Raw genomic sequence first — 14,792 nt, forward strand, 5'->3', positions numbered from 1 at the left:
ATAAATTATTGTGTTTTAATACGGAGGACGAGCGTTCGAACATGAAACTCTACAACATTGACGAAATATTTGGGGAAAGAGAATGTCTACACCCATCCTTCCTTTTTCATCCAAGTTGTTCTAAAAATAAGATAATTTATACTTTAATAAACCAAGTAAATCACTCGATAAGGATCAAGGTTTGATTCGCGATACGGAAATGGTTGAAACAAATTGAAAACAGTTTTGAATCAATGGTGTAAAGTGGTCAGATCTTTTGAAAAACCAACTTGATATTGATCAAGTGTTTGGATCTTATTTTGAAAGATTGATTTTATTATAAATCCACTTTTGTTATCTTGTTTAACAATTAATGGTCTAAGTCCAGAACTAAATAAATCATACCATCAAATATAAAATTAATCATATAATTAACAAGTAGCAAACACACTAAACAAGGATCAAACATTTCAAGCCAACCATAAGTCAAGATTATTTCTAAGGAATGTTTGAAACTTTATTAAGTAATAAAAACCTAAATCATTCATCTAACAATACTTGATATTTTTATCTTTTCCAAAGGATAAAAAGAATAACCAAAAGAGAAAACAAATTAAAGTTTAAGTGAGACAAAAAACTCTAATTTCTTTTTTCTTTGAAAAGTAATTAACATTATTTTTTATTCATTTTTCTATAATAATAGGTGCAACTAAATAAAATCAAGAAATAAATAGTAAAGATACAAAAAACCAATTTGGGCCATAGGGGGTGCAACGTTGTGGCAGGGTGACGAGGCCCAAATAAGATACACAAGGAAATGAGCACACTGGGCTTGGGTCAATCCATATGAACATGGTTTGGATTACCCAAGCCCTTACCCCCTTACACAAAACAAAACTAGTTCATCCTAAAAAAAGAGAAAACTCTACATTATTTCTCCTTCAAAGCATTGTTTCTCACCCTCTCTTTCATTTTCGAAAATGGTCAGTCCATAATCCATAACTCCATGAACGAAATCAAGAAAAACACCCTTCCAACCCAACAACGGAAAGTTGAGCCAAAGGATCCATAAAAAAAACCTTGTTCACACAAACTAATGTGGTTCAAACTAAAACCTAAGTAGAGTGGAATGAAAACCAAACAAAGCAAAAATGATAATAGGAAACAAAGTAAGAAATAATAAGCATCATCAAAATGTTGCGGTGATAATCAGAGACCAAACTATTAGGTTAACTTGACCTGCAAAATAAAATGTCACCACTGAACTTTAATCCATCCAAGGGAAGGGGAAAAGATCAAATAACCCATAAATATGTAATGCAAAACAGTGCAATAAAGAGATTGAAGGTTCGAGGGTTTGTTATGAAAAGGGAAGGTACTAACACCCTAATCATCTATAGTATCCTATAGGAACCTCTTGAGATATTTATAATTGGTTATTGTTGTTTGCTAAATATTAGGGATATGAGAAGAAAAGTGTGTTTTATTACCTTTTTAAAAAAAAATTGAAAAGACATAAAGTCTTGTGCCTACGTACTAATGAATGATCAAAACCCCGTAGTTCGGGGTACAAATAACAAAAGAGTTTGTTTAGTTGATTTTAGAAGAAGAGACAAGTTGTCATCTTAAGGAGAATACTCATAAACCACCACAAATATGAGAAGATGGATCTTTGCATCATTATGAAGGAATGACTCCAACTTGTATATAGAATCTACAAGTATGCCACTAACTCCTTCATGTGGAAAAGAATCAACATCAATTTCAATCATTAATATGGGGTAGGAGATTTATATCTCAACTGTAAAGATGATTCATGTCTAGTATCTTTTGAGAAAGAGTTTAAAATGAAAAAGCCAAGTGGCAAATGTTTTGAATGAGATTTGTTTCTTTTTGTCTTGTTGAAAGAGATTGATATGCTTAAAGTGTTTTTGAAGAATTTATGAAGAAAGAAGGTTTGAAAATTCAATGACCTAAAGTCACATTTTTTTTATGAAAGAAGTTCAAGTTTGAAAATCCTAAGATTGGACTAGGGGTTTAGAAGGGGATAAATGGTACAAGGTGGATAAAGGAAGCTACAAACACACACAATGAATATGAGCATGACAATGAGTCAACTATAATCCATTTCCCTTGGATTGAAACATAAGCGGAGGTATCATGAAAGAAATATCATGGACTAACCATATGCACTAATCAAGCATATGAACAAAATCACTACCATGTATCAAGCTTAAACACCTTAATACACCAATCAAGGTCATCAATAAATAATAGAGCAAAACACATGGCATAGAGAATAGTTCATAACACATGGATCATACAAGCATACAAGCAAAAATGCCTCAAGAATAATTTTACAAACTTCATCAAGTCAAAACATCAAACAAAATATATCATGATATCAATCACAATACATGTAAAGTAATGGTCGAGGCATTTAAAAGTGGACCTATAAGGAGGATACAAACATGTTAAACCTTAAACAACTATGTCATGTATCAAGACTAAAACAATGTTTAGGAGCAAGTTCAAGTCACACCAAAATATCATTTTATGATAAAAAGTTCACCTCATACAAGAGTTCAAGTCATTAGGGTTCATGCCTATAAGGTTCATACATTAGGATTTCAAAGCAAATCATCAACCATAAACATCCATGTACTTCAAGCACAAATCAAACAAACAAGTTACATCAAGTTTAAGTCCAATTATAATCAAGGTGTTCAACACATATGGATCACAATGGGAGCAAATTAATCATGGGGAAAAATTGAATCAAAGCATACTTAAATTAAAAAAATAAAAAGGAATAAATAATAAAGTTTTCTTTTTGGAATTTTTAATATAAAATTAAAAACTAAATAACAAAATAAATTATCTTTTTATGAGGGGGTTCATGTTTAAAACAAACATAATGGTAACAAGAATTAATGAAAACGATGCTTTTATGAGGGAGTTCAAAATGAGATTTTTTTACCTAACCGAGTGTGTCCGTTGCACCTTCAAAAGCACTTCCAGATGAGAAATAATGATCCCTCTAGCTTCCTTGAGTGAAAATGTGGAAAGAGTGAAAGAATGGTTCAATGTTCTTTCCTGCTTGATGATGGATGTTTTATTTTGTGTTGGAACATTGCAATGAGGCATCATTTTATAGTGAATGAATTTAAATTTGGTGCAGTGGTTATTGATATTGTTTGATCGACTTTGGACCAAATCTAAAAAAATGGTGAAAATTACAAAATTGTTTTTGCTTTTGGTGTTTAGATAGAGTAAGATCAAAGCAATATTTATTTACAAAGCTCCAAGCAAAAATGGTTTAGAAAGCAAATCTTTTTGGAAATGGCAATGAAGCTTTATGGCTAAATGATCCATGAACGGTATGTTGTTTGGATAATGGTTCAAGCCCTTGTGTAATGCATCAATGGTTTGTGTAAAACATTCATTATGCTTAGATTTATAAGCATCATAGGCTACAAAGCAAGATCTTGAGGTTTGCCTTTGGTTTGAACATGAAACTTGACATGAAGATGGACTTTCAATTTGACCTAACATGGTGACTTTCCTTCTTTGAAACTCCTAGCTCAAGTGTGATAAATTCATTCCAATGGACTCTTTGGGAATATTTTTCCATCCTCTACAACTTTCATGTTGGACATTTAAAGAGATTCAGATGGATCATGGATATAATTGGCCATCAACTTTGACAATCTTAACTGCTAAACACTTGGAATACACAAGGTCGGACCTTTTGTTAAAAGCTTTCTTCATTCTTTGCTGATATAACTAACCATGGCATAAAGTTGTCATCCTCTTTTCTTCAATTAGATTCAATTAATCATACATGCTCTGACACCATTTAGCCTCAGACAAATCAGCTTCCATCAAGACTCTCATTGGCGGGATCTCAACTGCTATCGGGAGCACTACTTCCATGTTGTATACCAAAGAGAAAGGATTTACCCCTGTTTAAGTATGGAAGAATGTGTGATACCCATGTAAACAAAAAGGGAGCATCTCATGCCAGTCTTTATAAGTCACAACCATCTTTTGAATAATCTTCTTTGTGTTCTTGTTTGCAGCTTCGACAACACCGTTCATCTTGGGTCTGTAAGGAGAAGAGTTATGGTGTTCAATTTTGAACTTTGCATACATCTCTTTCGTTATTTTGTTGTTCAAGTTCGATCCATTATCAGTGATGATCTTTCTTGGAACACCATAACGGAAGATTAGTTGATTTTTGATCAATCGGATAACCACTTGATTGGTGATATTGGCATATGACGTTGCTTTAACCCATTTGGTAAAATAGTCAATGACCACTAGTATGAAAGGATGTTCGTTCAAAGCTTTGGGCTCAATCATTCCAATCATATCAATTCCCCACATAGAGAAAGGCAAAGGAGGATAAATAACGTTGAGAAGAGTTAGAGGTACATGAATCTTATCGGCATAGATCTGGCATTTGTGACATGTCTTCACATATTTGCAACAATCGGACTCCATTGTCAACCAATAATATCATGCCCTTAACATTTTCTTCATCATTGCATGTCCATTTGCATGAGTACCAAATGACCCTTCATGAATATCTTTCATTAACAGGTTTGCTTCGTATATATCCACGTATCTGAGCAAGACCATGTCGAAATTTCTTTTATACAACACGTCATCATTCAAAAATAAGTTACCAGCCAATCTTCTCAAAGTTTTCTTGTCTTTGTTCGATGCCCCCAGTGGGTACTCTTACTTCTGAATAAAGAATTTAATATCATGATACAAAGACTTATCATCTTTGACCTCTTCTGCTTAAAACACATGAGTGGGTCTGCCAAGGCCTATAACATTAATTTTGGGCACATCATTCAACCGATTCACAACAATCATTAAGGACAAGTGGCTAATGCATCTGCCATTTAATTTTCTTCACGGGGAATATGATGAAACTCAATTTCATCGAAGAAGGTTGACAACCTCCTTGCATAATCTTTGTAGGGGATTAAACCACATTGACGAGTTTCCCATTCTCATTTGATCTGGTTGATTACCAAATTCGAGTCTCCATACACATCCAGAATCTTGATTCTCAAGTCGATAGCTTCTTCGAGGCCCATAATGCAAGCCTCATACTCCGTTATGTTGTTTGAACAATTGAATGTTAACCTTGATGTAAAAGGAATACGAGAACCATGAAGAATAACAATGATAACCCCAATTCCATTATCGTAAGCATTAATAGCTCCATCAAATATCAATCCCCAAGAGGACCCCTACTTTGGCCCTTCATCTGACAATGGTTCATCACAATCTTTTGCCTTTAAATACATCACATCTTCATCCGAGAAGTCAAACTTGATAGATTGGTAATCATCAATGGGTTGGTGAGCCAAATAGTCAACCAAGATACTCCCTTTGATGGTTTTATGGGTATGATACTCAATGTCGTATTCTGACAAAAGCATCTGCCAATGAGAAATTCTTCCAGTCAAAACAGGATTTTAAAGATATACTTGATTGGATCCATTTTGGATATCAACCAAGTGGTATTATTCAACATATATTGACGGAGACGACGAGCAGCCCAGGCTAAGGCACAACAAGTTTTCTCAAGCATAGAATACCGAGACTCACAATCTGTGAATTTCTTACTCGAATAGTAAATGTCATGCTCTTTTCTACTTGTCTCATCTTGTTGGCCAAACACACAACCCATGAAATCTTCCAATATAGTTAAATATATAATTAGAGGCTTTCCTTCTATTAGAGGAATCAAAATATGAGGCTCAAACAAGTATTCTTTGATACTATCAAAAGCTTTTTGGCAATCTTCCGTCCAAACACAACCCTGATCTTTTCGAATAAGCTTGAATATAGGGCCACAAGTAGCTGTCATATGAGAAATGAATATGGAGATGTAGTTCAAACGTCCGAGAAATCCTCTCACTTGCTTTTCAGTTTTAGGCACATGCATTTCTTGAATGGCTTTTACTTTGTCGGGATCAACTTTAATTCCTCTTTGGCTAACAATGAAATCTAAGAGCTTTCTTGATCGAACACCAAAAGTGCACTTGTTTGGATTCAGGCAGAGTTTATATTTTCTCAAGCACTGAAGTAACTTTAACAAATATTCCACATGTTCTTCTTCAGTTCTATACTTAGAAATCATGTCTTCAACATATACTTCAATTTCTTTGTGCATCATGTCATGGAAGATATTTGTCATGGCTCTTTGATATGTTGCACCAATATTCTTTAAACTAAAAGACATTACTCTATATCAGAATGTCCCCCATGGTGTGATGAATATTGTTTTCTCCCTATCTTCGGGTGCCATTCTAATCTGATTGTATTCGGAGAATCCATCCATGAAAGAGAAGACCTTGGATTTAGCAGTGCTGTCAACCAACATGTCAACATGTGGTAATGGGAAATCATCCTTTAGACTGACCTTGTTTAGATCTCTGTAGTTGACACACATTCAAACTTTACTGTCTTTCTTGGGAATAGGCACTATGTTGGCCAACCATTTAGGGTATTTAGAAGTGATAAGGAAGCCTGCATCAATCTATTTTTGGACTTCCTCTTTGATCTTTATATCCATATCTGGATGAGTTCTTCCTAATTTCTGCTTGACCGGAGGACATTCTGGCTTCAAAGGAAAATGGTGCTCTACAATATATGTATCTAACTCTGGCATGTCTTGGCAGGACCAAGCAAACACATCCACGTACTCTCTAAGAAGCTCTATTATTCTCTTTTTAACAACTGGAACAAGCAAAGCTCTAATCTTCACCTCTTTTCTATCTTCTTCTGAACCCAAGTTGATTAACTCCATTGGTTCCTTGTATGGCTGAATGGTTTCTTCCTCTTGCTCGAGTAACCAGGAGATCTCATCAGGAATCTCTTTAACACCTTCCTCTTCAGCTTCAAGTACTGGGAATTTAAAGCTGGGATAGGGCATAGGGTCATGGTTTTTAATGGATGTTTCATGAATTAATATGCACATATGATTATGCTTGAATTTAGAAACAGATAAAGGTGGAAGTGTGTACAAATGTTGCAAGTGATTATTATATATTTTGTTTTAGAATTACCATTTTCTGGAAAAAGCAAAAAGTAAAAACAAATAACATGGAAAGCAAAATGTGGCACTTTTATTAATTATTGTCAAATCTTGAAACAAAATCCCGAAACCAACTCTTTTGCCTTGGCCAGAGAATTATGGAGCATTTGGAGCAAGAGAACAGAGAGCTGAAGGACGAGATCGCCCGCCTGACTGCCATGATGGAGTCAGTTCTTGCTACTTAGAGTCAATCTTCTCCAACACCTGCAACTCCTCCCGCGAGGACTGTTACTTCAGAGGTGACTACATTTACCATGCCTGCTGCTACCGCCCACTTCGTGCTAAATATGCCTTCCGGATTCCCGTGGGGAATGTCGCCCAACTTTATGCCTGAAGGCTTTGCGCCTACTTTTGCTTCCATGTCGGCATCTAGCCCGGTCATGTCTGTGCCACCTCCCGTTGTGCACACCTTGCCTCGCGTAGAGGATATCATATATCATTCTGAGTTGTCTGAGGGTACGGATGTTTACGAGAAGATGGATGAAATGAAAGATAAGTTTCTTGAGCTGCACAAGGAATTGAAGACGCTGAGAGGTAAAAACCTATTTGGGAAGAGTGCTGTTGAGTTATGCTTAGTGCCCAACGTCAAGATCCCGGTGAAGTTCAAAGTGCCTAACTTTGAAAAGTATAAGGGGAACTCTTGTCCGCTCAGTCATCTTGTGATATACGCCCGCAAGATGTCTACTCAAACTGATAATGATCAATTGCTGATTCACTCCTTCCAAGATTGTCTGACCGGCGCTGCGCTCCGTTGGTACATAGGATTGGACAGTTCCAGCATTCGCACCTTCAATGACTGGGGGGGATTTTGTCAAGCAGTATAAGTATAGTGTGGACATGGTGCCTGATAGAGACCAGTTGAGGTCTATGTCTCAGAAGGATAAAGAGACTTTTGAAGAGTACGCGCAAAGATGGAGGGAATTGGCTGCCCAAATCACTCCTTCTTTGGAGGAAAAAGAGATGACAAAGATCTTCTTGAAAACTCTGAGTTCATTTTACTATGAACGAATGATTGCTAGTGCCCCTAGTGACTTTACTGAAATGGTAAACATGGGGATGAGGCTTGAGGAAGGAGTCCGAGAGGGACGTTTGTCAAGAGATGAGGCATCAACAAGCAAGAGGTATGGAAGTAATTTCGGTAAGAAGAAAAATAGTGAGACGAATGCAATAAGTAGTGGGAGGCAGAGGAGGCCTCAAATCAGAAGGAACCCAACATCCCGTCAACATTATCATCATCAAGTATCCTCGGTAATTCCGTTATTTTCTAATCAATAAGCAACACCAGTTCAGCAACAACAACGTCAACAACAGCAACCGTAACAACGAACAGACACCTACAACAACAACAATAATACTAACAACAATCATCATCAACAGAACTTTGAGAGGAAGAAGGTCTTTTTCGACCTGATTCCTATGTCATATGCAGAGTTGTATCCCTCGTTAGTTCTCAAGAACTTAATTCAACCGAGGAACCCACCGCAGATTCCAGAACCACTTCCTTGGTGGTATAAACCCGAACTCTGTTGTGCTTTTCACCAAGGAGCACCCGAATATGATATTGAAAACTACTATCCATTGAAGTATGAGGTTCATAAATTAATGAAGAGTGGTATGGTTTCCTTTGAGGACTGAGCACCGAATGTGAAAGTGAACCCTTTGCCCGCCCATGGGAACTCTTCTGTGAATATGGTAGACGGTTGTCCTGGAGAATTCAAAGTTTTTGATGTACGTTTTATCAGAAGGTCCTTAGTGCAGATTTATAAGGATGTTTATTTGGTAAGTGAATGTGAGCACGACCATGATGGTTGTGCTGTTTGTAGTGTTAACCCGAGGGTTGTGAGGTTGTGAAAAGGGATATCCAACGACTGATGGGTGAAGGCATGATCCAAATTGTTCAATCCCGTCATGTAGATGACGATGTTAATGTCATAGTGCCCATTTTCAAGCAACAAGAGTGGTTGGTAATCCAATATGACGCCAGTAACAACAACAGTCAAAGATCAGTATCGCCATTGGTAATACGGTTAGTGGGCCTAGTCCCATATTCATCTGATAAAGCTGTGCCATATCAGTATAATTCTACAATGATAAAGGATGGTTAAGAGGTCTCGTTGCCTACGACCAGTTCAGTAGTGAGCATTGCTGATGTTACAAAGGTGACCCGCAGTGGTCGAGTGTTTGGGCCGGTGTTCCCAAAGGATAAAGAAGAAGCAGTTGTGAGTAAGAAAATGGAAGTGCCTAGTGTAGATCTAGTTGGTTGTTCAAAAGATAAGTTTGGTGAGTCCAGCAATTTGAAAACCAATGATGATGATAAGGTACTCTGACTAATTAAAAGAAGCGAGTTCAATATGGTGGAGCAGCTGCTCCAAACCCCCTCAAAAATCTCAGTGTTATCTCTGTTGATGAATTCTGAAGCGCGCAGAGAAGCACTGCAGAGAGTTCTAGAACAAGCATTCGTAGAGCATGATGTTACTGTGGATCAGTTTGATCACATTATGGCTAACATCACCTCTTGCAATAATCTGAGCTTTTGCGACGAAGAACTCCCTGAGGAGGGCAGAAACCATAATCTAGCTTTACATATTTCCATGAATTGCAAGGAAGATGCTTTGTCAAACGTGCTTGTTGACACCGGGTCGTCATTGAATGTGCTTCCTGTAACACCCCTTTTCCTACCCCAAAATACTTAACATATAATCAGAGTAAATAAGCACGCATATAAACAAAAGGGAGTCACATCGATGTTTTCAAAAACTAAAAGCTTTCAAAAAACCAACATCATTCATCATCACTACACAATACACCTGGTCATTTAAAATAACACATTTCACTTATCATGAATATTCAAGAATATGCGTTCGCAGCGGAATATAATGAATACTCATGCATTTCATCAAATGATCCATGTCCCATACCATAATCATCTCTCAATAATCTCTTCAAAATAAATTGAAACCATAATCAGAATATTTGTCACTATGGCCTCTCAACAGCAATTGCAAATAAGCATGTTCGCAAGTAATAACATAATACTTATCCAAATAGGATACGAGTTCAATACTACTAATCTACCCAGTGTTACATGACCAGAGCATTGACTTATTACCTAGTCTTCAAACTAAAATACGGGAACTCTCCAGCTAATCTCGAGCGAGCTACCGTCCACTTACTTCAGCGCTACTACTCCTGAGTATCTGCGCGATACCCATGTAAAGGTAACATTCAAACAGAAAGGGTGAGAATTCAAATCATTATGAAGAAGTATAATCAAGCACAATGATTAAATCAACAATTAAAGGAATTCATCACACTTCATATAACCATGTAAATAATATTCACCAACATCTATTTCACATGTTTCAAACATCCATCAAACTCAAGGAGTACAATATTAAAATCCAATATTATATTCTCAAATATACACATAACTACAATTATCACATAATCACATATGTTGTCAAGTTATGTATCCAAACATCATCAAATTCAATTACCATATCTCATACACACCTCACAATCACAATAATGCATACACTCAATTATCACATAACTCTAATGTGACTCAATGCAAGACATGTGACTCTATGCATGTGGTACCATAATGTGAACCCAACGTTTCACCGCTTTCCGATTCAATATCTAGAATCCAAGCCACCATGTCTATTTCCAATTAAGGATCAACGTCTACTACGCCTATTTCCAATTAAGGATCAACGTCTATATGGACCCAACGTTCCACCGCTTTCCGATTCAACATCTAGAATCCAAGCCACCACGTCTATTTCCAATTAAGGATCCACGTCTGCTACGCCTATTTCCAATTAAGGATCAACGTCTATCTACCACGCCTATTTCCAATTAAGGTTCAACGTGTGCTACCATGTGAACCCACAGTTTTACCGCTTTCCGATTCAATATCTAGAATCCAAGCCACCACGTCTATTTCCAATTAAGGATCAACGTGTGCTATGCCTATTTCCAATTAAGGATCAACATCTATCTACCACGCCTATTTCCAATTAAGGATCAACATGTGCTACCATGTGAACCCACAGTTTCACCGCTTCCACTATGAAGCCGACCATGCATGCCATGAATGAATGTACAAATACCAATACATATGCAATTAAGATCATCTCTACCATCTTAACATTCCACATATCACCATAATTCAACTCTATGAATTATCCACCAATGGTACATATACACATTCATAACAATATATCATTCACAATCCACCAATGGTACATATACACGTTCATAACAATATATCATTCACAATCCACCAATGGTACATAAACACATTCATAACAACATATCATTCACAATCCACCCATGGTACATATACACATTCATAACAATATATCATTCATAATCCACCAATGGTACATATACACATTCATAACAATGTATCATTCACAATCCATCAATGGTACAAACACACATTCATAACAATATATCATTCACAATCCACCAATGGTACATAAACACATTCATAACAATATATCATTCACAATCCACCCATGGTACATATACACATTCATAACAATATATCATTCACAATCCATCAATGGTACATATACACATTCATAACAATGTATCATTCACAATCCACCAATGGTACATACACACATTCATAACAATATATCATTCACAATCCACCAATGGTACATATACACATTCATAACAATATATCGTTCACAATCCACCAATGGTACATATACACATTTATAACAAATACACCATTCACATAATATCTATTAGAGTCACCTTTCTAATGCTTTAAACCCCAACCCAAAGTGATTCACGAGTTGAAAGTTATGAATAAAACCGTGCACGAAGGCGTTACTAAAAAGTTGTTGTTTTCTAAATTTTCCAACATAATTTTCATCTTCTTCAACCCCAAAAACATCCATGAAATAATCTCCAAAATTATTTTATTCCTGAAACAAAGTTATATCCTTCTGTTTCAGCTATCCAATGCTTCAAACGGCACTCAATTTGGACTTACGGATCAAAAGTTATGACCAAAACGATTTCGACAATAAAACATAAAAAGGGTCGCGATTGTGACGGACAGCATGCAAAATTTTCTGCGTTTTCATCGTTGGAGGACTTCCGGACCTCCGATTTCGATTCCGTAAAAAGCCACACGTTCAGAAAATTATAACTTGCACAATACTCTAAATATATAACGTTAATTTGCAGTTTTAACACAATCAATCACCACAATCGAGCATACTCATCAAAATCTAACAATTCCAAACAACCATACAAAATTAGGGATTTTAACCTAAACATACATCTACCCATTAACCCAATCATACTAACCCATAATAATAAGGATTCCCCCCTTACCTCTTCAATTTTCTGGAAACCCTAGCTCTTCTCTTTACTTTTCCTCTCCTCTTTCTCTATTGCCTTCAAATGATCAAATGAATCCTAATTCTCACTCTCCTCCCCTCTTATATACTAGTATTCTATTTGGGCTTAAAGCATGATACTTCTAATTTAATTAATAGGCCCGATAAGACCTAATATTTAAATATCTCTAATTAGTTCAATTAAATTAAACTAACCCCACATACACACTAAGTTAATTAATATAATTATTTAATTATATCTCATATCAACTAAATAATTAATTAACACACCAAAATTAATTAATATAATCAATTATTATACTACCTAACAACCAATTAATTAATTAACACTCCACATAATTAAAATAAAATATAATAATATTAGTATAATAAATAAATACTAAAATTGGTTTGTTACACTTCCAAAGTCAACTTTGTCGAAGCTATCTTATCAAGGAGCACCCATGAGGTATAGCGGTGTAATTGTCAAAGCCTTTGATGGTTCGCACAAAACGGTAATTGGTGAAGTGGACCTTTCAGTTAAGATAGGTCCGAGTGATTTTCATATTACTTTCCAAGTAATGGACATCCACCCGACCTACAATTGCTTATTGGGAAGGCCATGGATCCATGAGGCAGGAGCTGTTACTTCCACGTTGCACCAGAAATTGAAATTTGTCAAGAATGGCAAGCTGGTGATTGTTGGAGGAGAGAAGGCGCTATTGGTTAGCCATTTGTCATCTTTCTCTTATGTGGAAGCTGAGGGTGAGGTTGGAACTCCGTTCCAGGCCTTATCTATTGCTGCTGAAAAGGGAGTTGGGGCACCTATGTCCTCGTTGAAAGATGCCCATAAGATTGTTGAGGAAGGAACTGTTGATCACTGGGGGCGCATGATAGAGGTCTCCGACAACAAGGGCAGAACTAGTTTGGGGTTCCAGAAAGGATCATCAACTGTTAGATATGAAGATATGCAACTTAGCTTCCATAGCAGAAGGTTCATTCATGGCAATGAACAACACTTAGTTGTTGTGCTAGAGGATGACGAAGAGGAAGACTGCACCAACTTTGTAACGCATGGAAAGATGTGCGACAATTGGATTGCTGTTGATATTCCTATTATTTTGCATCGATCTAAGTAATTGCTTTTATGTTTTTTTTTAAATCCTTCTCCTATGCCTAAGGGAGAAGTGAACATTGTTTAGGCATTTCAATTTGATCATTAATGAAATTAATTCTATTCATCCACATCTATGATGTTTGTTTTTACTTTTTGCTTTATTCTGAAAATGGTAATCACAAAAAACATAAATAAACAATATAATTGTCCATATGCATAATATTTGGTCACAAATTCACTTCTTTAAAATCAAAATATCAAATCATTATGTAGGTTGGTTCCTAACCCTATTGAATACAATGATCCTTCTCTTTCTCCAAATTTTGAATTTCTTGTGTTTGAGGCCGAGGAGGAAAGTGATGTAGAAGTGAGTGATGAATTATCTCGTCTTCTTGAACAAGATGAAAAGACCATTCAGCCGTTCGAAGAGAAGATTGAGCTAGTCAACTTGGGTTCCGAGGATGATGTGAAGGGAGTCAAGATTGGGTCTCGCCTGTGTCCAGACGTTAAGAAGGGGTTGATTGATCTTCTTTGAGAGTATTCAGACGTGTTTGCTTAGTCCTATCAAGACATGCCTGGGTTAGATTCTGAGATTGTGGAGCATAGATTGCCGTTGAAACCAGAATACCCGCCAGTCAAGCAGAAGTTGAGAAGAACACATCTTGATATGGCTGTGAAGATCAAAGAAGAAGTGTAGAAGCAGATTGATATTGGTTTCCTTATGACAGGTGAGTATCCACAATGAGTGGCCAATATTGTGCCTGTGCTGAAGAAAGATGGAAAAGTCCGCATGTGCGTTGACTATAGAGATTTGAATAAAGTCAGTCCGAAAGATGACTTCCCTCTGTCACAGATTGATATGTTGGTAGACAATACTGCTAAATTCAAAGTCTTTTCGTTTATGGATGGATTTTCCAGATATAATCAGATCAAAATGGCACCCGAAGATATGGATATTCATTACACCTTGGGGAACATTCTGTTATAGAGTGATGCCTTTTGGTTTAAAGAATGCTGGTGCAACTTACCAAAGAGCAATGACTACTCTTTTTCATGATATGATGCATAAAGAGATAGAAGTTTATGTCGATGACATGATTGCTAAATCGATTGATGAAGAGGAACATGTTGAGCATTTGTTGAAGTTATTCTAGCGTTTGAGGAAGTATAAACTCCGCTTGAATCCCAATAAATGTACTTTTGGTGT

This window comes from Lathyrus oleraceus, chromosome 7, assembly GCF_024323335.1.
Source record: "Lathyrus oleraceus cultivar Zhongwan6 chromosome 7, CAAS_Psat_ZW6_1.0, whole genome shotgun sequence".
Lineage (NCBI taxonomy): Eukaryota > Viridiplantae > Streptophyta > Magnoliopsida > Fabales > Fabaceae > Lathyrus > Lathyrus oleraceus.